Source organism: Lontra canadensis, unplaced genomic scaffold (genome assembly GCF_010015895.1).
Source record: "Lontra canadensis isolate GAN:19392208 unplaced genomic scaffold, GSC_riverotter_1.0 scaffold58, whole genome shotgun sequence".
Taxonomy (NCBI): domain Eukaryota; kingdom Metazoa; phylum Chordata; class Mammalia; order Carnivora; family Mustelidae; genus Lontra; species Lontra canadensis.
In genome coordinates this window covers 9,650,522-9,675,938 of record NW_022631052.1, presented here as the reverse complement: position 1 = coordinate 9,675,938, position 25,417 = coordinate 9,650,522, and the positions used below count along the sequence as shown (strand labels likewise).

Sequence of the window (25,417 nt, the reverse complement as noted above, 5' to 3'; positions counted from 1 at the left end):
GAAAAATTTCATGAAACCCTACCATCAGCATTCTTTAGTTTTTGTTTTTTTAAAGATTTTTTTTAAGATTTTATTTATTTATTTGATAGACAGAGATCACAAGTAGGCAAAGAGGCAGGCAGAGAGAGAAGGGGCGGGGGAAGCAGGCTCCCTGCTGAGCAAAGAGCCCAATGCGGGGCTCCATCCCAGGATCTTGGGATCATGACCTGAGCTGAAGGCAGAGGCTTAACCCACTGAGCCACCCAGGCATTCCTTCCTCAGTTTGTTTCTTCCTTTCTTTTTTTCTTTTTCTTTCTTTCTTTTTTTTTTATAGATTTTATTTATTTGACACACAGACAGAGAAACCACAAGTAGGCAGAGAGGCAGGCAGAGAGAGAGAGGGGGACTCCCTGCTGAGCAGAGAGCCGGATGCGGGACTCGATTCCAGGACTCCGAGATCATGACCTGAATCAAAGGCAGAGGCTTAACCCACTGAGCCACCCAGGTGCCCCCTCAGTTAGTTTCTTATTGTTAATAGTCTCTTAGTGTTTGGTTGCTCCTCTGATTTTGTCTTATTTGCAGAGTATATTCTTTAATCATTTTATTTGAAGATCTTAAATACTTTTTTGGGGGGAGGGGAAGCAAAGTAACGCATGCACACGGTTTTAAAAAAATAAAGTATATCAGGGTTTATAGTGAAAAGCAACATTGTTCTGCCCACCTTCCTCACCCCATCTTCACCAGAGATGACTACATATTTTCTTAAATAGATTTTATTTTTAAATAATCTCTACACTCAACATGGGGCCCAAACCCACAACCCTTGAGTCCAGGAGTCTCGGACTTCTACCGAGTGAGCCAGCCAGGCGCCCCGAGACCACTATTTTTCTGCTTCTTGCTTTTCTGGTAGTAACTTCTGTATGTCTAAGAATACACGTATTCTTAGGGTGGTTCCGCCATTGAGCGTCTGCCTTCTGCTAGGGTGGTGATCCCGGGGTCCTGGGATTGGACCTTGTATGGGGCTCTCAGCTCAGTGGGAAGCCTGCTTCTCCCTCTCCCCCTCCCCCTGCTTGTATCCCTTCTCTCACTGTTTTTGTCTCTGTCAAATAAATAAATAAAATCTTAAAAAGAAAAAAGAATACACTTATATTGCTACTTACTTATGGTTTGTGGACACCCTCTATTGACAGTCTGTTATGTTTGAAGCACTACTACCCTCTCTCCCTTGACACAGTTCTACAACTATTTGTAGTTATGCCTACTGGTTACATCAATGATATGACTAAACCTTTATTTTTTCGTTCCAGAAAACAAACAAAAAAAACCACAGATATATACTAACTTCCTCACTTTGTAAAATGAAGACTTGGGAGACCCTTCCTGGTTTTCTACTTTGCTACCTTCCTCCATCTTCCAAAGTCTTGTCAATTGAGCTGTTCTAATACTTTTACAGAAGACATGCATTTTAAAATGATCAGTGGCTAAATCTAAAAACGGAATGTGAGAGCTTATTTTGAGGTAGGACCGAGCATGTTCTTTAGTCTTAATATTGGCCACTCCGGGGGACTGATCCCAGTCACTGTTCTGCTAGGAGGGCTGGGACCAGGCCTTGGTCACTAAATTTAAAGTTTAGAGACAGAATGTTTTGACACAATATTTAAAAAATAGAAATAAATGCAAAAAAATATATAACGAACAGAACATCAGCATTTTAAAATAAAGACAGGCTCAGCAGAATGAGTGGGGGAGAAAAGATAAAAACAGAAGCGTTTACAGGAGTACCTCACCATTAGCAGTGACCTCATTTTATGGCATCTATGATTATATAGGTTGCTTCTTAGAGCTGAAGTGTTCAGAAGAGGGGGTGAGGTGACTCTTTTAAGTTAGGAATGTGGATTCTGGATTTCCGGGGTGCACCCACCACATTGACCTCGCAGCTTGAAAACCAGGGCAGTGCTGAATTAAGAAATATAATTTTTGTGATTTAAAACTTGAATCGAGGGGAGGGGCCAGCAGATAAATTTACTTTGTCCGAACTTCGAGCATTTCCAACGTAGCTCCCTGCCTGTATATATACTCTGTGCGAGCCTGTTGTTTTCAGCAGCACAGTGCTTTGAATAAAGGTCAGCAAAGGGGTCGCCCTCCCGATTATTCCATTCTACCCCGCAGGACGAGGAAGCCCTGGGGCCCCTTATCCACCTCGGAGTCGCTGCAAAACGCAGGGCTTCCCTGACAGCTGCAAATTCCTCCCAGGAGTTGCAAAGCTTCTGGGGTTGCCATGGTCGGTGAGAGTGAAATGCTGGCCGCCCTCTGTGGCAGCAGCCCCGAGCAGGCTGCGGCTGCCTCCTCTCCAGTCCCTTTCAAAAGCTTTTAAGGGAGATCCCCGCGGGGAGGGAGGGAGGACAGGGCATTAACCAGGGCTTTCGTCCAAAGCGGCAGGAGCGAATAAAAGAGGCTTTTCTCAAACTAATGGAGCAAGTGCTGGGCTTATTTCAAGCGGTTTTAAAGCCCCGGTCTTTCCCCGGAGGAGAGGAGACTGCAGACAGAGACGGTCCTTCTCAAGCTTCACTACTTGCTGTAGGCGGCTCCTTCCAGGTTTTCCCAGGGATTCCGCACCGGGGGTCTTTCCCCGGAGGGAGCGGAGGGCAGAGACGACGCTCCTTAAACTTAACCTGCTGTGGGCAGCTCCTCCTAGCTGGTATCCAAGGATTTGTCACCCCGGGTCTGGTCAAAAAGGAAAAAAGGAAAAAAAAAAAAAAAAAGAAAAGAAAGAAAGAAAAAGTCAATCAGCCCCACGCTAGCAGGCTGTGGTCAGGACACTGAATGGAGCTCTCGGGTGTGACCCGCCAATTCTGGGGACACTTTCAGAAAATGCGCCATTAACCGAAACGAGGAGAAGCCCCTCGGTCTGGGCCGCTGGGGGCTTCCCCCACACCTCCCTCCCATCCCGGTCCTCAGTGGGATCCGAGGGCTGGACGGCGGGCGCGCCGGGCGGCTAGAGCGCGGCTCCCAGGCAGCGGCGGGTGCAGACAAAGAGGCGGCGGTGCCGGGCTCGGGCCGCGGCCGGGGGTGGGCGCGGAGCTCGGGGCGCGGGGCTCAGGCGCCGGGCGGCCGGGCCGGGGGCGGGCGCCGAGGCCGAGCGCGCGGGGAGGAGCCGCGGCGGCGTCTTCTCCTGGCGGCGCGCGCCCGCCCGGCCCCGCGGCGGCGGCGGCGGCTGCGGCGGCGCGTCACGCTCTCCCCCGCCCCGAGCCGACGAGCCGGGAGGCGGGAGGCGGCGGCCGCGCGGCTGCTGCTGCTGCTGCAGTGGGGCAGGTGGCGGCGACTGGCGGCGACCGAGGCGGCGGTGAGCGGGGCGCGGCGCGGGCCCTCTCCCCTTCCCTGGTGCCCTCCTCCCCTTCCCCTTGCTCCCGGCCGGGCCCGCTCCCGTCCGCCGGGCTCGGGGCCGGGGGTTGGGGGCCGAGCCCGGCGTCCGGGAGGGCCCCGAGTGTCTCGAGCGGGGCGCTTCCGAGGGGACCCCGGGGGTCCCGAGCGGGTGGCCCTGGAGGCCGGGGGTCCCTGGGGTGCCCCACCGCGGAGCCGGAAAAGTGGCCGGCCCTGTCAGCGCCGAGCCCGGCCTTCCCTTCCTCCGTCCGCCTCAAGATGGAGCTTGGACTCCTTGCCCCTGCGCCGCCCCAGGCGCCGCTCCCTCCCGGGCTCCCCGCTCCCCTCCCCTCGGCCCTGGGGGGCTTGGGGGCTGCCGGGACCCCGCAGAGGCCGAGCCCCGGCCGGACCTGTTGCCCCTGGGCGCTGCCGCCGGGTCTCGGGAGCGTTCCTCGGGCCCTGCCACCCGGTGCCCGCGAGCCGGAATGGAGGGCACCCTGGCCCTGGCCTCCGTGCGTGCGCCGGCCGGTGGGCTGGCCCCGCTGGCCTCCGGCCTGCCTGGCCGTGGCTTTTGTCCCTCTCCCCCAAGGTGGGACTGTGATTCTCGGAGAGGGTGGATGACACGAGGTGACAAGGATTTCTGAAATAACACCACTGCCCCGTAACCCGAGCCTTCTCCCTCGGCAGGGGATTGGCTCAGAGGACAGATGACACTTGTTTAGAGGTTATTTTAAAAGCAGAGCCTTCTGATTCCCCTAATTTGGAGGTCCTGTGGTTCAAAAATCTGATTTTGATTTGGGGATAAACCCTGAACGCGGCTGTTTCTCCACTTCATGTGGCTTTCCCATCTGGCAGGAACCGAGCACCACCCCCTCCTCCCTTCACAGCCCCACCTCTTTGGGATGAAGAAATTCCACGTCAAGTCTGTAATCTTCTACATACCTGTTTTTAGCAAAACTTGGTCACCAGTTACCGTATTTTAAAAGGAGGGTAGAGAAAATTGAATTTTTTTTTTTTTTTTAAGCGACCTTGCCTTCTTCCTGTTTTAGGTTAGGACAGTGCCTGGCCAGTAAGAGCTCAGTAATTTGTGTTGCTGCTGTTGGGGTTATGATTCTGGTTGGTGTTACTGTTTTATTATTATTACTATAACCTGTGGTATCCACAAATCAGGAGAACAAATGTGTTTGGCTTTGGGGTTTAATGATAACCTTTTACAAGGATCCTGTTATGTTGCTCCTCAGCCTCGGGGCAGTTTTTTCCTCTGGAAATAATAACAATTAACCTTTAGTGAGGGCTTCCTTTGGTCAGGCTTTGGGCAAGTCTTTTATGTTTTATCTCATTAATCAGCTTCACCCAAGGAAGGTGCTGTCATTATCCCCATTTTACACAGGAGGCATGGAAAGGTCAAGTACCTTGCCCAGGGTCATACAGCTAATAAGTGGTGGTGTCAGGATTTGAGCTCAGGTATTGACTCCAGGTGCTTAGTTATGAGATTAGTATAGTGAATTCCTGGCAAGGAGCAAGGCTGGGCTTTATGATACCAAAGGAAGTAGACGATTGCTAGAACAAAGCTGGTGCTGGGTTCACAGAAAGAGTACATCTTAGGCCTCCTCGTTCGAAGGAGTAAAAATAAAATTGAAACTGGGTGGGATCTCTTGTACGTATTGTCTGAAGATAAAGATTGTGCCCTTCCCTACCTTTTCAAGAATGGCTAAGCCGATCTGGTTTCTGTTGTTTAGGAGTTTCAAATTTGGTGCCCTTCTTACTTGTATTAATTTTTTTAAAAAAGATTTTATTTATTCACCTGACAGAGGTCACAAGTAGGGAGAGAAGCAGGCCCCTCGCTGAGCAGAGAGCCCGATGTGGGACTCGATCCCAGGACCCAGGGATCATGACCCGAACGAAGGCAGAGGCTCAACCCAGTGAGCCACCCAGGCACCCTCAAATTTTTATTTTACCCATTGTCTAACATTGAGTCTTTTGCATCCCATGTCACTCATACACATTAATACATGTGAACTTAATAATGTCTGACCCTTGCTTTTAAATACTGTCTCTGTTGGGCTTCTAAGCCCAATCGTTGATTAATAAGCAATGAACTGGTCCTCTTGTACTCCATACAAAGGTAGGCATCTTTGAAGTTTTCACTTCAACACACCCGGTGTTCCTGATTATTATTTACAGATATATTTCTGGCCATATATGGCCGCACAACATACACACACACACATTTAATATATGTGTATTTCATTCTGGGAATGTATATGGTAAGGACCTTTCACTTTAGTTTAAGATTTTTAAAAGTTAAAGAAAAAAATTTTTTTAAAGTACTCTTTACATCAGTTGCGGCTCGAACCCATAACCGGGAAATCAAGAGCTGCATGCTCCAGCAACCAAGCCAGCTAGGCTTTGATTTCACTTTATAGCACCCTCTGCAGGTTTCTGGAGAATACTGTGTTTGGTAAAATTGCAAATATGAGGTCAGTATGTTTTAAGATTGGCTTTAGAGGGCGCCTGGGTGGCTCAGTGGGTTAAGCCTCTGATTTCAGCTCAGGTCATGATTCCAGGGTCCTGGGATCGAGTCCCACATTGGGCTCCCTGCTCAGTGGGGAGCCTGTTTCTCCCTCTTCCTCTGCCCCGCTGCCTGGTTGTGTGCCCTCTCTCAAATAAATAAATAAAAACCTTTAAAAAGAAAAAAAAGATTGGCTTTAGAGAGGTCAAACCTAAAGAAAAAAGCAGAAGGTAGGGAGTAAATTTACATGGAGATAGACAGAGAGAGAGAATAGAAGCAGGGGGAAGAGCAGAGGGAGAGGGAGAAGCAGGCTCCCCGCTGAGCAGAGAGCCCGATGTGGGGCTCAGTCCCAGGACCCTGAGGATCATGACCTGAGCCGAAGGCAGACGTTTAACCAACTGAGACACCCAGGCATCCTGAGATGGCTTAATATTAACATTAAAAGGAAATTGTGTTCAGTATTAACCAAAGTGAGACTTTTTAACCCCATATAACTTTCTACTTTATCCCAATTATCAGCTTCTTAATTCTCTTTCTTGTACAAATGAGGTGTGAGGTCCAGTGTTTTTTCATATGTTAAGAGTGGACAGTGTTGTTGGTCAGTCCCAACAAGCTGATAGTTCTTTAGTTTTTAAGTGTTGTGATATTCTCCCCAAAGGCAGCAGGTGGGGCTGTGGGGTACCTATCTGTGGGCTGAATTAAGTCTCATTTGGTATTCACGCAACAGATATTTATTGAGCATGGCTCTGTGCCAGGTGCTGTTCTGGGTGCTGATGATATAGCAATGAATAAAACTGAGATCTTTGTTCCCCTAGAGCCCCCTTCAAGTAGGGGAGGAATACAATAACCATTTCGATTAAAAATATTGTATGTTGTACAGTGTTACATGGTATGAAAAAAAATAAGTCAGGGAAGGGGAAAAATGTAGTTTTGGGGACAAGAGTTAAAGTAATTGAAATTTTCAGTAGGGTGGCAAGAGGAGACCTTGAGGAGAATGTGACTTCAGTTAACAGCGAGAGGAAGTGAGGGAATGTAGATCCGTGAGGGAAGGGCACAGTAGGAAGACGGAACAGCAAGTACAAAGGTCCTGAGGTGGGAGTTTGGGAGGGGACGGATGATTTAAGGCCATATAGTTTGTAGTCTTAAAATATGTATCTATTAAAATATTTTAAAATAGTGAAAGATACAGATAACGTTACTGATTTTGTTGAAGAAGTTAAATATGTGGGAGCATATGAGGCTCAAAGAATTTTACCAACTTGCCTAAAAGGCCACATGGCTAGTGAATACAGGGCTAGAAGTTGAACCCTGCTTTATGGTATTTCAAGCGGTGTGCAGGATATGTTGGCAATGGCACCTTAGTACCAAAAAAGGTACTTGATGTTCACAATTGCTACAGAATGTATGCTTTGCTATTTGTATGCAGGATCTTTGCTCAACCCTGGGAGGCCTTGTAACTGACATTTGCATATATAGCTTTTTCCTGGAATTGCGCTCCTGGCAGCAAAGCCTTCCTTTTTAGTCTTAAAAGTTTCATGGTTCAAAAATCTCTGTTTAATATAAACCTTCATGTAAGTTTCTTCAGTCTTAATTGGAAAGCATTGTCAGTATTGTCCTGGAGGTGAATTTTTTAGATTACTGTTTAGGGAGGTTTTAAACTATTACAGCATCTTATATATTTTTAATATATGTAGTGTATGTTTCCCATGTACATGGGACTCAGAGAATCCATATGCTTTAAATCAGCATTTCAGTTACAATGCTCTTTTAAGGGAAAACAGATTGCAACACAAGAATTTCAAGTAAGAGCGACCTCTTTAGATTTCAGTCGGGAACAGAGAAGGTGCCTTTTTTTTTTTTTTTTTTTTTTTAAGGTTGGCAGATAGTAATTAACCAACCTTGGATTTGGCTAGGAACTCTGGGTTAATATCCTGGTCCTGGCACCCAGTGCCAAGGAATCTTGGCCACCATTAGTGAAGAGATTTTTTTTTTTTTTTTTTTTTTTAAATCTCCATCTGGCACTTCCAGAAGGACAGATTCCACTAGCACTAACTCAATGGGTGGGTCTGGTTTTTAATTATCTTTCTTAAGTGGTTCAGCAACAAAAATCTTAAAACTATTCTTTGTGAAATCTTTGAAAAGAGGAACTAGTCCTATTACAGAATCCCTACTGGGAACTCTCTTTGGTATCTCTTTTTCTGCGGAAATGTATTCTCTTCTAACTCTTCACAGGGATCCTAATGAGAGTACAGATGTTTTCCTGCCCTAATGTTTTACATAAGCATAAGGTCTAATATACTTGCAACTCAGATCAAGTAGTTTGATATTTGTATTCGCCTTTGCTTTCTTATGTCTAAGTATAGCTTGGATTAGATCCCAGTTTAAACTCTGCCCGTTTTTCACACTTAAAATTGCCGAGTCCTTGATTTACTGTATCTTCTCCGAAGTTAAAGGCCTGAAGATCCAGATGTTCTGGATGTACAAATCACCTGAAACTTGGGTTTGATGTATAAAGGGATGGCAACCATAAGGAGATTTTTTTTCTCAGATCCTATAGATCCTAGTCGTGCAGTGCATTGAAATATTTGGCATATTTTCTCCCCCTCTCTCCTCAGGAAAGATAAGAGATATTAGGTATATTTTCCTTAAAATCTTGTAAACAAATCTTTTGACCTCCTGCCTTATCTCTTTAACTGATTTACTCCTAAGAATGATATCTTATTGGAGACGTTATGTTCTAATACCTTAAGGCAGGAAGGATCCTATTAGACTTTTCTTTTCCGGACTATGGAATAAATAAGCTTTATAGGCATGGTAATTTTTTCTTTTTTATGGCGTAAGTGAAAGAAAACTATTATCATTAAGTTTCTTTCACACATGGATGACTAGAAAAAACTGTATATCTTGAAACCATATTGCTGATTTCTGTTGTAAGGCATATATGGCTTATTTAGGTTGCTATATTGAGAATCTGGTTGCAGAGTCAAACTTAGATCTTATTTTATTTTATTTTTTTAAAGATTTTATTTATTCATTTGACAGAGAGTACAAGCAGGGGGAGCATCAGGGAGAGGGAGAAGCAGGCTTCCCGAGGAGCAAGGAGACTGATGCGGGGCTCCATCCCAGAACCCTGGGACCATGACCTGAGCCAAAGGCAGACACTTAAGTGACTGAGCTACCCAGGTGCCCCTCAAATCTAGATTTTATTTTATTTTTACAAAAAGATTTTATTTATTTAACAGAGAGACACAGAGAGAGAAGGAACACAAGCAGGGGGAGTGGGAGAGGGAGACGCAGGCCTCCCGCTTAGCAGGGAGCCCAATGTGGGCCTTGATCCCAGGACCCTGGGATCACAACCTGAGCTGAAGGCAGATACTTAACCGACTGAGCCACCAGGCGCCCCGGTCCTTATGTTTTAATAATATATATTAGTTGTCTTTTAATATGTGGGTTCAACGCATAATGTATAAAACAAACACATACAGAGACGCCTGGGTGGCTCAGTTGGTTGGGCGGCTGCCTTCGGCTCGGGTCATGATCCCAGAGTCCTGGGATCGAGTCCCACATCGGGCTCCTTGCTTGGTGGGGAGCCTGCTTCTCCCTCTGCCTCTGCCTGCCATTATGCCTGCCTGTGCTGTCTCGCTCTCCCTCTCTCTCTCTCTCTCTCTCTCTGACAAATAAATAAATAAAATCTTTAAAAAAAAAAAAAGTAAAACAAACACATACAAAACACAGAAAAAAGCAAGTTACCCATAATCCCACTGCCCAGAGAAAATCATTTCAGTGTTTTAGAGTATGTCCTTCCACCTGAATTTATATTACTATTTTTAATTAATTAAAAGTGTAAAATTTTCACTGGTAATACTCTTAGCAAACCAGCATGAGAAATCAGAACTACAGTTAAGAAGTTTGAGGTCCTGGATTTGCTTGAGCCTCAGCTTGAGCAAATTGCTTAACCCCTCTCTGGTTGTTGCTCTGTAAAGTGGGGTGACACCTGTCCTGTCCACCCTGTGTGGTTGCTGTACTAATGGAAGGAATTCAGCTTTGTTGAACCAATTGTTAGGTGGTAGCTGTATGGCAGAGGGAGTCCAGGCTTTCAGATGCCAAGTTGGCCAGGGAACATGAAGACAAAGGAAAGATGAGTTCTGTATCACTGTTTCCCTGTGATTGCTTTGTGCGTGGTTAGGTTTCTAGAAAAGCTTTTCAGGTGAATATGACCAATAGAAAGTGTCCTGTGTGTTTGGGGAGAAACCTCCAGAAATGCCAGTTTATCAAACATCTGTTGTGTTCGCAAGACTCTCCTAGGTACAGGGAGCTCTGTGTCTCACGAGTGAGACAGTGGCAGTGAGTATGGGGGGGCCTAAGGTGGGACCTGGACGGTCATCACTTCTTAGAGTTGGCTGTGTGTCTGTCTGGGAGGGAGTCCAGGAAGGATTCCCACGTAGGAATCAGCACTTGTGTTTGCTATTGATGGAAATCTGGGGTTTTGAGGCAGGGATGGTTTAGGTAAGACATCCGAGACTAGACTGAGCAAAGATAATGAGGCATAAAAGTAGCGCGTTGAGGCAGTAGCAGATAGTCTGGTGCTCTGTATTTGAGGGCAAGTAACAGGAAGTAAAACTGAAGTGTGCTTTACATCAAGGAGCGGCTTCCCTGCCCTGATGAGGAGTTCATCCTACTTGTCTCCAGCAGTAATCACTGAGTTTTCTGCAAGTCCTTTTTCTGTTGTTTGGTTAAAAATAGCGGCTCGTAGGTGGTAAACAGGAAAAACTGCTGGATAAACGGTCTTGTTCCCGCAAAGCTGGGCCACTGTCACCACCATCAGTTTTAGTATCTTTTCTTCATACCAGGAAGAAACCCTGTATTCCCAGCCCTGCAGTCTGTCTCTACAGGCTTGCCCATTCTAGACATTTCAAATAAATGGAATCATACAGTATGATTGACTGACTTCACTTAGCAAAACGTTTTCAGAGTTTATCTATGTTGGAGCATGTGTCGGTTCTCCGTCCTTTTTAGGCTAAATCATTTTCCATTGCTTGGATATACCACCTTCTTGTTGTTCATCAGCTGATGGACATTTGGGTTGTTTCACTTTTTGCCTATTAGGAATAACGCTATTTTGAGCATTTGCATTTGTGAGTGGACTTATGTTATCATTCATCTTGGGTGTATAGGTAGGAGTGGAATTGCTGGTTCATGTGGGTGCTCTACCTTTTGAGGAACCACACAGCTGTTTTCTAAAGTGATTGTGCCATCAGCAGCGAGTGAGGTTCCATTTTTCCCACATCCTTGCCAACTCATTCTGGTTTATTTTATTTATTTTATTGCAGTCATCCTACTGAGGGTGAAGTGCCGTATGACATCTCACTGTCATTTTGATTTGCATTTGCCTCATGACTAGTGATGTTGAACTCCTTTTCATGTGCTCATTGGGCATTTGTCTAGCCTCTTTGGAGACTATACCAATTACCTTTTATTTCGACCTCCCAAATATTAAGTGTAAAAACAGTGTGCAGAACACTAGTATGTTAGTGTTTAGCATAAAATTATATGAAAGAATACCGACTGTCTTCTTTTCCAGTTATTTTTATTGTGGTAAAATACATGTAAAATTTACCATTGTAACCATTTTAAAGTTTACGGTTCAGTGACGTTACCTTGTGGTGCAGTTACCGCCACCATCTGTTTCCAGAACTTTCTTCATCTTGCAAAAGTGAAACTCTGTATCCATTAAACACTAGATGTCCATTCCCCCTCTCCCTGCCCCTGGCAACCACCATTCTGCCTTCTGTCTCTGTGACTTTGATGACCTCATATAAGTGGAATCACACAGTACTTGTCTTTTTGTGAGTGACTTACTTCACTCCGCATGCTGCCCTCGGGGTTCATCCATGTTGTAGCACGGGTCAGAGTTTGTTTCCATTTGAAGGCCGAATCCTATTCCATGATATGTGTAGACCATGTTCTTCTGCCTGTCCGCTCATCTGTCCATGGGTACTCAGGGTGCTTGTGTGTTTTAGATACTATGAGTAATGCTGAGAACGTGGGCATACAAATACCGCTCTGAGACCTCGCTTTCGGTTCTTTAGGATCTGTACCCAGCAGTGGAATTGTTGGGTCATATGAATTCTTTTTCCTTTTTGAGACAGTGCCATTCTGTTTCCACAGCACCTGCACCATCGTTCCCAGCAGCAGTGAGAAGGGCTCCAGCTTCTCCACATCCTCACCAACCCTTTAATTTCCCAATTTTTGGTAGTAGTCATCGTAATGGGTGTGAGGTGGTATCTCCCTGTGATTCTGATTTGCATTTCTCTAAAGATTTGTGACATTGAACATCTTTTCATGTACCTGTTGGCCATTTGTGTATCTTTGAAGGAATTGTGTATTCTAGTCCTTTGGCCAGGTTTTTTTTTTTTTAAAGATTTTATTTATTTATTTATTTTTTTTTTAAAAAGATTTTATTTATTTATTTGACAGAGAAAGATCACAAGTAGACAGAGAGGCAGGCAGAGAGAGAGAGGGAAGCAGGCTCCCTGCTGAGCAGAGAGCCCGATGCGGGACTCGATCCCAGGACCCTGAGATCATGACCTGAGCCGAAGGCAGAGGCTTAATCCACTGAGCCACCCAGGCGCCCCAGATTTTATTTATTTATTTGACAGACAGAGATCACAGGCAGAGAGGCAGGCAGAGAGAGAGGAGAAAGCAGGCTCCCTGCTGCTGAGCAGAGAGCCCGATGTGGGGCTCAATCCCAGGACCCTGGGATCATGACCTGAGCTGAAGGCAGAGGCTTTAACCCACTGAGCCACCCAGGCGCCCCCCTTTGGCCAGTTTTAAGTTGAGTTTTTGTTGTTGTTGAGTTCACCAATTATCTTTTATCTCATGTATCTGTCAGGCATTTATTGAGTACCTATTGTAGGGAACTAGCCTAGATGTTGGAGATGCGGAGTTGAGTAAAACAGGCACATCTCTGCCCTTGCCAAACGCAGGGCTTGTATGGAAGTCAGTCCTTTGCCTCGCAGCAGATCCCAGCTCTGTTACTTTATGAAGACCTCCTGCCAACCACTTAACCTTTTGGAGCTCAGTGTTCTCATCTGTAAATTGGGGATTATAGCTACTTCATGTAGTTGCAATGCAGATTAAATGAATTAATGTGTGGAAAACTCAGTAAATGTTAGAATACTTCTTTCCCTTTCATGTAGTCCCTGGTGTCTTCCTGGCTGCCTGTTGGTAAGGAAGTTAGGTGTCAGCTCAGTTTTCTTCTTTCATTTAAGTCAGAATGGGGAAAAACCCACTTCTACCTGTATTGGAAATTGAAACCTGTCTTCCTGGCCATGTTTTTGAGTTAGTTTAAGTAGGAGTGCCTTACCATTATTAAAGGGCACGTTTTTAATGAACAGTTGTCACTGAAGAAGTTGTAATTTATGAGGAGTTAAATATTCAGGGAGAGGCATCTCCTGCTCCTCATGTCAGAACTCGTGCCTTGCCAAATTTCAGGCCCTTTGTATGTTTGTCAGTTTTATTTCCCAGAGTTTAATTAAAGGTGAAGTTTTTCTTTTCTTTTCTTTTTTCTTTTCTTTTTATGGTTTTAACTAATGTTTACACCCAGCGTGCGACTTGAACCCACAATCTGGGGATCAAGAGTCATGTGCCCCTATGGACTGAGCCAGCCAGGCACCCCAAAGGTCGTCTGATAGGACCTGCTGTGTGTCTTATGGGACCTGCTGTGTGTCTGTATGGAAGATTACCTAAGCGGGGAAAAAATAACCAACAACGAAGCTGGGTATTAAGTTCCAAATGAAACTATTTCCTAGTCTCTGTTGATAGTATCTAGGGTGCTTATACAGAAAAGCATCTCAGGGACTTGTACGGAAAACGAGCGGTACCTTCTCTTGAAATAGGTGTCCTTCAGTACTGTGAAGACAGAAATGTGATTTCTGCCCCCCTTTGGATCTGAAAATCTATATAGGACATATTAAATTTGCATATTTGCAGAGTAAAAACAAGAGCGATTTTATAAAGAGGAAAAAAAAACAAGTAAGTAATTGTTTTGTGAGTTATCTTTGTGCCTTTTTCTTGTTCAGAACAAACAGCTGGTGTGTGTTTGCTTTTAGTATGGGCAGGGTCTGACTGTTGAAGGGGAAGAGACAGTATGCTTTCATTCTTTTGTGAAGACTGGAAAGGGACACCGATTTTAACCTGCCTGGGAATTGACTCCTCTCCCTGCTGTATACAACAGCTTAGAAACTTCTGTTCATCAGCACTGTTTAGGGTCAGGATTTTTTACTCTGGAGATTGAGGTTTTATGTCTTAGACTCTTAAGTAACTTGGACCTTAACAAGTGATTTCACTTTTTAGAGTCCATTTCCTCAGTGGTAAAATGAGGAAGTTGAACTAGATTGCTAAGGTCTCTTCTGAGTCTGAAATTTTATGATGCTATATTAAGCACATTTGTGCCTTTTGACACGTTAGTATAATTGACTGCTGTCGACCTATTAAGTAAGTTCTTCTGGGAGACACTAACCAGGCCTAGTAATTTCTGTCCTTTTTAAGATCTTTCTCCAAGCTGGTGGTATTAGAGTTATAGAGTCACAGGAATTTTGCAGAAATTTGTGTAAATGAGCAAAATAGCTCAAATTATTCAGCTCTCCATGTTCCCTTTTTACAAATTTTTTTTTTTTTGCAGATGGAGGAACTTGGGAGGCTGCATATTTTCTGTTTAAGTAACAGGAACATAAAATCTCCACTCAAACTTAGCTGTACAAAGACATTCATAATTGCAGGCGGTTGCATCATGACAGAGTTTCATCTTCTAGAAAGAGTGCCTAATGCTCCAGATCTCTCTGGCTTGGTTGGATTTCGGTCCCCTTCCTTCTCCTTTTTAAAACTGTTACAGGCTTTGAAATTCTGGGTACAATTTTTATTATGTACTATGTCATACACTGAGTCTTAAAAACATGATTTTCAAGCACAGAATAATTTTTGAATTGGTCATGTCTGTCTGTTGATACCCTATTCTGACTTCATTCAACATACATCCTGTACTGAGTCTTCACTTAAAATTCTACTTCTGATTTTGATAGATGTAAAATTTTCTGTTTACCTTCAATAACTTATTATATGATACTCTCAAACTGGCATGTAAGGTTGGTAGACTGATTTTATGAATTGCTTTGTAAGGCCCCTATCTTAGAATTTGGAAGTTCAACAATTCAAATGTGGCACCATTTGAATTAAGGAGTCAGTTAATCTCCTGATCCTTCCTGGCTTGTGTCTTTTAGTGTCTAAATGTACTTTTCACATCGATTCTTTTTTTTTTTAAGATTTTTAATTTATTTATTAGAGAGAGAGCAAGCAAGCATAAGCAGGAGGAGGGGCAGAGGGAGATGCAGACTTTCACTGAGCCTTTTAAGGGGCTTGATCCTAGGACCCTGGGATCCTGACCCGAGCTGAAGGTAGACACTTAAGTGACTGAGCCACCCAGGTGCCCCTCACATTGATCCTTTTAAGCAAACAGTGACTACACTATTTACTTATCTTTTATCTTTTGTACTCTATCCTTGCTAGACATGTGCACTTTGTTTTTAATTTTTTTTTTAAAGATTTTATTTGTTTATTTGACAGAGATCACAAGTAGGCAGAGAGCAGGCAGAGGCGGGGGGGCAGGGAAGCAGGCTCCCCGCTGAGCAGAGAGCCCGATGCGGGGCTCGATCCCAGGACCCTGAGACCACGACCCGAGCCGAAGGCAGAGGCTCCAACCCACTGAGCCACCCAGGCGCCCCTGTTTTTAATTTTTGTGTTAACTTTAAAGTTGTTTGACTCTGGTTTGTTTTAAAAGTTACATCATGTATTGTGTATTTTGCTTGTTCTCAGTCTTAGGCTTATGCTACTATATATTAAACATTTTTTTAAAAGATTTTATTTGAGAGAGAGAGAGAGGGACAGAGCACAAGCAGGAGGAGGGGAAGTGCAAGAGGGAGAGAAGCAGACTCCCAGTTGAGCAAGGAGCCTGACGTGGGGCTCAATCCCAGGACCCTGGGACCATGACCTGTGCTGTAGGCAGATACTTAACTGACCAAGCCACCCAGGCGTCACTATATTAAACATTTGTTATACTGTATCTCAGTATTTCATGATACTCTGTTAAGAACACCACTGTTTTCAGATGCTCTGGCCTCCTGAACAAATTTGAGACATTGTCCACCCTTTTAGGTTTATACCTTGGAAAGACAGAGTCAGCCCTCAGGAAGATGGATTCTCTTTCTCTTCTTTCCACTCTGGAAAATTGTTCTCTTCTCATGTACGTTTGTTTCTGACAGGGCTGCATGGCCTTTTCCCCTGGCTGATCTTTTCAGTATTCCTGAGTCTTTTAATCCTCTGCTGGAGATGGTGGGATAAAGAAACAGGGGGGGGGGCAGTTTGGAATTTCCTTGTCATCACAGGCACCAGCCTTCCTAGACTTACCACTCAGGTTTAAGACTTTATCCTGTTACCCTATAAGCCAATCACTTAGTTGCTGCTGAAACCAAATGGCCCCGGGACTCTTCCTTGCTCTTCTCTCTGGTTTACCTCACTTGTTATGGCCCTGATTCGAAGCAATGGATCTGGGGCCTGTGCCCAGAGCTGTGTTTGGTGACCTCTCCTACGTTTTCCCTCAGCTCAAGGGGCTAGCTTCTGGGAGGTCAGCTAGCCTTAGGCAGCTTCATGTCACTTATTATCAGTTCATACCAACTGACCCTCATGTGCTTGACAGATACTACACTCTGGAGGAGATGCTCTCCATGCCCAACCAGTATTCTGTGTCTTCAATGAGAAGACAAGTTCCTCAAAAGTTAAAATGTGGGACAGTGCCTTTTCTTCCCTGGGTCTTAAATTTTAAATTATAGCCACTAGACTTCAAAGCCAAAGACAATTTACTAAAGTTTGGGGGACAAAAGTATTGGATTAGTAAGAAATGAATAACCGCCTGCAGTTAACCCTTAGCGTCTCTATTGTCCTGCAGTTTTTCCCTCCAGTCCCCAAGCTTGTCTTTTCACATGTTCTGATCTCTCCAATCCTCAACTCTGCCTTGGTTTCTTACAATCAGAAAGGCAGCAAAAGCTAAGCATGATGCTGCTGTAGTAGAATAATGCTCTCATTCCCCTCTTTGTACTTGAGATGCTGCCCCTGCTATATTGGCCTTACATCTGCCAGTCACTAACTCTCCGGTTCCTCTCGTGATTCTTGAGACACACTTATTAAATTTTCATCCGTAACTCAATCTCTGTACTTTGCTTTGAGTTTTACTGGCCAGCGCTTTGTGCTATAAGCAGGTCATCTTTATACATTATATATCCCCTGTCAAACAGATACTTTTTTATTTTAATTTTTGTTTTTTAGAGAGAGTGAGTATGCATGCACACACACACTCAAGCTGGGAGATGGGCAGAGGAAGAGGGGGAGAGAAAATCTTAAGCAGGCTCCATGCTGAGTGGAGCCCCAAGACCTTGAGATCATGACTAAGCCAAAATCAAGATTTGTATGCCCAACTGAGCTACCCAGGCATCCCTCAAATAGATATTTTTAAAACTTTTTAAAAATATTTTATTTATGTATTTATTAGAGAGAGAGGGAACACAAGCAGGGAGAGTGGCAAGGAGAGGGAGAAGAAGCAGGCTGTCTGCTGAGCGGGGTTGGGGGGGCACTCCATCCCAGGACCTGGAGATTAAGACCTGAGCCAAAGGCAGATGCTTAACCAACTGAGCCACCTAGGCACCCCAATCGAATAGATATTTTAAAGATCCTCTTACTATAAATGCTTTACCCCCTTTTTTATCTTTTTTTTTTTTTAAAGATTTTATTTATTTATTTGACAGAGAGAGATCACAAGTAGAGAGGCAGGCAGAGAGAGAGAGGGAAGCAGGCTCCCTGCTGAGCAGAGAGCCCGATGCGGGACTCGATCCCAGGACCCTGAGATCATGACCTGAGCTGAAGGCAGCGGCTCAACCCACTGAGCCACCCAGGGGCCCCTACCCCCTTTTTTATCTTAACAATTAAATTATTCAGTTTTATATTCAGGATTTTACAGGATTTTTCCTTTTCCTCACATGTGTGTTTTAATGAAGTTGGAAAGATGAATGTTGTACACCCAGGGGGATTTAAGGCAACTGGTAACTTATTACTGATGCCAGGAGGAAGGCCACTGCATTTACATTCTACTTTAACCATGTGTTCTAGACCTATACTGTCCAGTACAGTAGCCATATATGTTGAGCACTTGAAATGTGGTAAGTCCTAGCTGAAATGGGCTGTAAATATAAAATACCCAATGGGTTTCAAAGACCTAGTAGGAAAAAAGAATGTGATACATCCTATTAAATTTTTTTAAAAAATATTTTATTTATTTATTTCAGAGAGAGAGAGAGCAAGAGCACAAGCAGGGGGGAAGAGCAGAGGGAAAAGGGAGAAGCAGGCTCCCCACTGAACAGGGAGTCTGATGTGGAACTTGATCCCAGGACCCTGGGATCATGATCCCAGCCCAAGGCAGATGCCCAACTAACTGAGCCACCCAAGTGCCCCAGTCTGTTAATAATTAATATTGATTACATTTTGAAGTAATAGTTTGGATATATTTGGTTAAATAAAATGTTATTCACTGTTTTTAGTTTTCTGAACATAATTACTAGGTAATTCCAAAATTTTGGATTTGTCTCACAACATATTTTCATCAGACAGTGCTGTTCTAGAAAGTATGCTGGTGTCAACAGAGATAATGATCTAACTTGAGACTTACAGCTCTTACATACCATTCACTAGAGGTAGTAATTGAATAGTTTACCCATAGCATCATTGACCTACTTTTAAAAAGAACCCCCCAGGTGGGAAACTGTATTGCTGTCATCTTTGTCAACGGCTTGAAGATAGTAAGATAGAGTTACTTGGTGCTTTAGTTTGAAAATTGCAGTATTGCATCATTTTATGGGTTCTTATTTTGATGTTGAGTCAGTTTAGAACTTTTTTAAACTCTTACTGTGTACCAAATACTTTCTTAGGTCCTTTGGATGCAAAGACAGATCTCACCCCCGACCATGAGGAACTTAGTCATCGCGTGCTGTGCAAACAAGACAGGAGTGTGATTCCTTGTTCATTAATAGAAGACTGCACAGTGGCTAGTGGAAGGCCCAGAAGGATGAGCTAGGTAGGGACAGTCGCCAGGAAGGACCCGGTGAGGAGGGGATGCTCTGCCTGTGTTCTTTCAGAGAATGTCCGGGATGGAACGTGCAGTGTGGAGCAGTAAGGGCTTTGCTGTATGAACATCCCATCCTCGGGAGGTGACTGCTCTTCCCATCCCAAGAATGTAAGCTCAGCCCAGCCAGGAAAGATGTGTTAAATTGGCCCCAGGCAGGCCTGTCAGCTTATTGCTTGGCTTTTGGTGGTCTTGGGTGAAGTTGGAATACTTGACCTTCTTTGTTTTACTTAAAAGTGAAAGAAAATACATAAATGCTCTTCAGTTTTGTCTTCTCCAGGCCTTTCTGTACAGAGATACGAATGTGAATGAAACTGAAAGAGAGAATAAAATCGAATGACTTGCCTTTCTTTAGTGGAAACATGAGTCAGTTTGGAAAGCTACCAGAGTGTTGTGTAAGTGTTTTCAGTGGCTGAAGCAGACCAGCTCGGTTACACTGCATCTCCCCCTGTTGGGGGTGGGGGACAGCAAGTGACATAGCATACAACAGACACTTACATAACCATGACTCCAGGGGACGGGATTAAGCTGTGAATGAACCTCCCAGACTCCGGAATATGATACTAGAGCACAGCCTTTGAATTTTTCTCTAAAGCTGGACTTGAAAATGAGCTTCAGAAACACCTCACTCCAACTAGACTTTGCTTTACCCTCGGAAACTCTTTACCTTCCCTTCTGTTATTAAGTTCATGAACTCTGATCCTTTTAGAATTAGAAGGGAGCTCAGAAGTCTCAGAGTGCGGCTGTCTGTAGGTAAGTCTTCTAACCTGTCTGGGGCCGGATTTTTTAGCCGTCCCCCGCAGGGCACAGTTGAGACCTGGGTCTCCAGCTGTCCCTCTACCACAGCTTGTGGCCGTCTTCCCGGGCTGAGTGCCAAACGCCCTCTCCTGGCAGATGAACTTCATTGCAGTCTCAGATTCTTGAACTCTCCTTTGCCTCCCAACAGAATTTCCAGAGTGAGTAAATAATGGAGGATTTTTGTTTTGCTCATAGGATACAGTGGACCATGAGGGCACTAGGCGAGCTCTGGGGATGTGATTTGCCTGGGAAGCTGCCATGCTGTGCTGGAGGGTGCCAGGAGATGCTGAGCTTGCTGGGAGCTGATCTTATCACACAGGTCTCTCTCCACACATGGCAGAGTGCTCTTACTGTGGCAAAGTTAGAGCCACAGTGGCTTTTCTTCCACTCCGAACCCTTGCCGTCTTGCTTAGGGAGTTTGGATTTGAAATCCAAAACAGTCAAACCACGAAAGGATGGAGTTGGAAATGGATCTGACTTAGTAACCTCTAGTTATAACTGAGGATACCAAGGTCTGGGAAGGAGTTAAAGGCTAATTCAAGGTCATCCAGCCGGGACAGAATCCAGGTGTTCATTTTTTAGTCTAGAAATGTTAGTTTTTTTGGTACTTTTTTCTAAAGCTATAACTTTTTTTTTTTTTTGAAGATTTAATTTTTTTGACACACAGAGATCACAAGTAGGCAGAGAGGCAGGCAGAGAGAGGGGGCAAGAAGGCTCCCCGCTCAGCAGAGAGCCCGATGCGGGACTCGATCCCAGGACCCTGAGATCATGACCTGAGCTGAAGGCAGAGGTTTAACCCACTAAGCCACCCATGCGCCCCCTAAAGCCATAACTTTAAATAATAGTAAATGAAAATAACAAAATAAAAATGAGTAAACAAAACCTTTAAAAAAACCAGAGAGGAGTTATGAAGAATATTCTTCTTCTTCTTTTTTTTTTTTTTAAAGATTTTATTTATTTATTTGTCAGGGACAGAGGGAGAGAGAGCGAGCAAGCACAGGCAGACAGAGAGGCAGGCAGAGGCGGAGGGAGAAGCAGGTTCCCTGCCGAGCAAGGAGCCTGATGTGGGACTCGATCCCAGGACATCGGGATCATGACCTGAGCCGAAGGCAGCCGCCTAACCAACTGAGCCACCCAGGCGTCCCAAGAATATTATTCTTTTTGTTTGAATGAGTTATACCGTGTTTATTTTGGGAACTGCTTGTTTTGAGGAATCTCTTGTTTCTGTAAACTGCTTAAGCTTCTTTTAGGTTATGAGGGAGAAGGTGAGGCTTAGATTTTATTAAACCACTTCCTATAATAAAAACTTTACATTATGGAGAATTTCAGATGTGCACAGAAGTAGAGAAAATACTGCCATCACCTACCTGAACAGTTGTCAACTCATCAGTCTTAGCTCACGTAAGTTTTAGTATGCTGTAATCAGACTTGTGTGTTTTTTACACCTGTTTTGCCCTTGACAGTAAAATGCCTTTTTGCCCTTAAAAAAAAAAAATTTATTTGAGAGTGAGTATGTGTGTGCTTGTAGGGGGTAGAGGGAGGAAGAAACCCAGGCTGATTCCGTGGTGAGCAGGGAGCCTAAGTAGGGCTTGATCTCACCACCCTGAGATCACCACCGTGAGATTAGGACCTGAGCTGAAACCAAGAATTGGGACATTCAACTGACTGCACCACCTAGGAAAATATAGTACTTTTAAGAAAATATAGTATGTTTATTTATTATTCATGTAATTATGTTTTTTGTGGTATGAAGTATTTTCATCTCAGCTGCTTGTCTTAAGAATTTCTTCAGTTGGGCACCTGGGTGGCTCAGTCGTTAAGCATCTGCCTTCTGCTCAGGTCATGATCCCAGGGTCGGGGGGTCAAGGCCCACACTGGGCTCCCTGCTTGGGATGGAAGGCCAGGGAGCCTGCTTCCCCCTCTCTCTCTCCCTGCCTCTCTGCCTATTTGTGATCTTTCTCTGTCAAATAAATAAAATCTTAAAAAAAAAAAAAATCTCTACCCCCATTGTCGGGCTTGAACTCACTACCCAGAGATCAAGAGTTGCATGCTCTATCGACTGAGCCCACCAGGCGCCCTTAAGTGAAGTTTTTTATCTTTGTCACCGTATTAGGTAAGAAGAGCTAGCTGTTCTAACAGACCCCACCGATTTTGGTGACTTAAACAGGTATAAGTTTATTTTCAGTTATGGAAAAGTCCAGGGTGGGTTTTCTGATGGGGGACGGGAAAGAAGGGATTCAGGGAACCTGGCTTCTTCCTAGTTGTGACACCACCGTCCTCAAGCCATGCTTCTGCGGTTGCCGAGTTGGTCTCCAGCCCACTAGCGGAAGGGCTGGCATGCGGGACCACACAGAGAAGATCTTAGGGGCTGGGCCTGGGCGCGGCCCACCGCCCCGCCCCTGCTCCCACTAGTAGGGGGACACCCCTCCCCCCACCCCTCGCGGGCACCTTGCATCCCATTGGCTTTGATTCAGTCACGTGACCAACACTGAGCTGCAAAGGGCCCTGGGAAATGTGGTCTGGGACTCCAGGAAGACCAAGAAATCAGCTCGGTGAACCCCTGACTACTCTGTGAGCATATCCACTTGTCACGCTGCCCGTGTGTGCTGTATTTATGTTCTTGTGTGGAAAACAGCACAGTAGAGTGTTTTCTTTGTGGTTGAAACCATTTTACTATGTCTTAAAAATCTTTTTTCTTCCTGCTTAAGAAATACTATCAGTTCATTAAATAAAACTTAACAAACTCAAGAAAACACAAAGAAGATCTAAAACCACCACTAATCCCATCACCTGGAGATAATTATTAATAATCCTTTGTAACATTTCCTTTCAATTCAACCATTTTTAACTGTTTAGAAATAACAGTAAATTTTTGTAATTCTTATATTGTGCCTGGCCCATGAACTCCAAAACTTCTAAGGGGGATAGCTACAACAGTTACCAGTAGTCTGGAAATTTTGCCCTTTCTTAGCAAAAATACAGGATTGCAGAGCTGAGATGAGGCTTTATGCTTTTGGCATTTTCTTTTTCTTATTTATTAAAGATTTTATTTATTTGACAGGGAGAGATCACAAGTAGGCAGAGAGGCAGGCAAGCAGCGGCAGGCACAGGCAGAGGCTTTAACTCACTGAGCCACCCAGGCACCCTGGGCATTTTCCAAAACTAACTTGTAGGTTACCCATCTTAACCCTCACTCCTCTTAGTAAATAGAGTAAATATTGGAGCTGGCAAAGTTAGATTGTCAAGGCAGAGGTAACATTTTAGGTTCATGATTCACTTCCTACTCAGTTTTCAGAATTCTTAAATACTGTTTAATTTTCAGGAGAGAATACTAAGAAAAGGTATTTGAAACTGAGCCAGAATTAAAACTTGCCAGCTTGAAATACATAAAAATATGTTTCTGGTGGTGAGGTGAGAACTTAGGGTGGATGTGCTTTTCTCTGCTTACCTGCATTGCTTGTTCTGGTTGGCAGTCCAGAAAGATGCTGCTTGTCTCAGATGGGAGAACACTTTGGGATAAGGTGCATTTCTTGAGTCATCAGTTCCAGTTTCAGGGATGTAGAACCATCTGGGTTTTTTGTTGTTGTTGTTGTTTTTAAGTAAGCTCCATGCCCAGTGTGGAGCCCAGTGCAAGCCCAAGGCTTGAACTCATGATCCTGAGGTCAGGACCTGAGCTCAGATCAAGAGTCAGATGCTCAACCAACTGAGGTACCCAGGGACCCCTGGTTTTTCTTTAAAGTGGTGAGGTTGAGGTTGTGTCTTAGAGGCAGACCCACATCAGAATTCTTCTTTGTGATGTCATCATCATGACCTCATAGGCAGGGTTGCTCAAATTGTGCACCTTTTGGCAGATATGAGCTGAGGCCTGGCCTGATTCTACAGACACCATGAGGTATCACTTTGTCTCATGTTGGTAGATTGTGTTGGCTTTCCTGCAACTTCTGTAGATTAAAAAAATACATTAATGTTAGGCTGTCAGTATTTTTCTGAAGATTATGTAATGGTAAGAAAATCATTGTTTTAAAATATCCTCTGGTAGGAAATTAATAAAAGAAAACTAGTAGAGCAGTTTTTTATTGTGCAAATGGGTATATGGTTAATCGTTGGCTCTATTTACTGCATAATTGGCTATCAGTTTTCCTGTTTCTTGCAAATCTAAGATTTTTGTTCTTTGAAAATACATCTTCAGCATCAGGGGCAAGTAACAATTTGAAATGATCAGACTTGGTTGTCAGAATTAGTGTAGATTATTCATGACCCAGAGTCACAAATAAATGCAGTATGCATTTATCATTTATCAATAAATGCAGAAGCATCACACTTGAGAAGTTATCATTTGTTTTTTAATATATTGCTTTGCTCTTTGTACCTGTTTTAGCTGGAGTTGGAAGAAAAAGTGTTGGTTCACACAAAGGTCCAGAAATCTAGTCTCTGATGGTTAATACATATAATTTCCTCAAGTACTTTCCTCCTTTATTTTTTTGTTTTTATTTTTAAGGATTCTGTTTACGCATTTATATGAGAGAGAGAGGGGAGGGAAAAGCAGACTCTGTACTGAGCTCAGAGCTTTACCCTGGGCTCAATGCCACGACACTGAGATCACAGCCCGAGCAGATACCAAGAGTTGGAGCCCCAACCCGACTGAGCCCCTCAGGTGCCGCTATTTTTATTTTTAAGATTTATTTTAAGATTTATTTATTTTTTAAAAAGATTTTATTTATTTAACAGAGAGAGAGAGAGATCACAAGTAGGCAGAGAGGCAGGCAGAGAGAGGGGGGAAGCAGGCTCCCTGCTGAGCAGAGAGCCCAATGCAGGGCTTGACCCAACCACCCGGAAATCATGACCCAAGCCAAAACCAAGAGTTGGATACTCAACCGACTGTGCTACGCAGGTGCCCCAAGGATTGTCTTCCTTTAAACAAAAACTTTCAAAAACCTTATGTCCTTGTATAGTGGGTGCAAGCACTTGATAAATTATCCCCTCCCATCTTTTATTTAAGTAGATACTGGTCTCTTCTAAATTTGATTATGTGAGTTTAAGTTGAGAGATTATTAGGTGGCCAAAAATTTTCTTTTTTGTTTTATACTGCTTTGCCCCCTCACAGAGCATGTCAGAATTAAATTTAACATCCTATTTTTTTGAAGTAGACTTTTTCAAATGTCCTGCGTTTCCCTCTGTAACAGTCACATGTCCCTATTTTCTTTTCTTTTTTTTTTTTCTTTCAAAGATTTTGTTTATTTATTCGACAGAGACAGAGATCACAAGCAGGCAGAGAGGCAGGGAGAGAGAGAGATTGGGGGGAAGCAGGCTCCCCACCAAGCAGAGAGCCTGGTGCAGGGCCAGATTCCAGGACCCTGAGATCATGACCTGAGCCGAAGGCAGCGGCTCAACACTCTGAGCCACCCAGGTGCTCCACATGTTCCTATTTTCTTAAACAAAAAGACCTAGAGTCTTAAAACATTCACTTTCTTTAAAACTACAAGCCCTTCGTGGGTCCATTAGATGTGTTCCCTTTCCAGTTTGTCTCTTTAACTGGGATGCCTATA

General features: G+C 44.1%; 1 protein-coding gene and 1 long non-coding RNA gene across 17 annotated transcripts in view; one reads left to right on the top strand and one right to left on the bottom strand.

Moving 5' to 3' along the window:
• Positions 1-1,982: 1,982 nt before the first annotated feature.
• Positions 1,983-23,462, bottom strand: LOC116878674. Of its 2 annotated transcripts, none has more exons than XR_004384865.1 (2): positions 23,320-23,462; positions 1,983-2,703 (listed from the first exon to the last, which is right to left on the bottom strand). It is a non-coding gene; the product is annotated as an uncharacterized LOC116878674 (long non-coding RNA). The 2 variants fall into 2 exon arrangements; XR_004384866.1 differs by lacking the exon at positions 23,320-23,462 and adding an exon at positions 3,750-4,019.
• The window catches only part of CLIP1 (CAP-Gly domain containing linker protein 1), a 121,443-nt gene continuing 99,236 nt past the window's right edge, over positions 3,211-25,417 (top strand). For 8 of the 15 annotated variants that reach the window (XM_032876377.1, XM_032876374.1, XM_032876379.1 and 5 more), the window contains exon 1: positions 3,212-3,322. The gene's annotated coding sequence lies outside the window, so the exon portion shown is untranslated. Of the gene's footprint in view, positions 3,323-25,417 lie in introns of all 15 variants that reach the window. The other 7 variants (XM_032876375.1, XM_032876367.1, XM_032876376.1 and 4 more) reach the window with 1 other exon arrangement.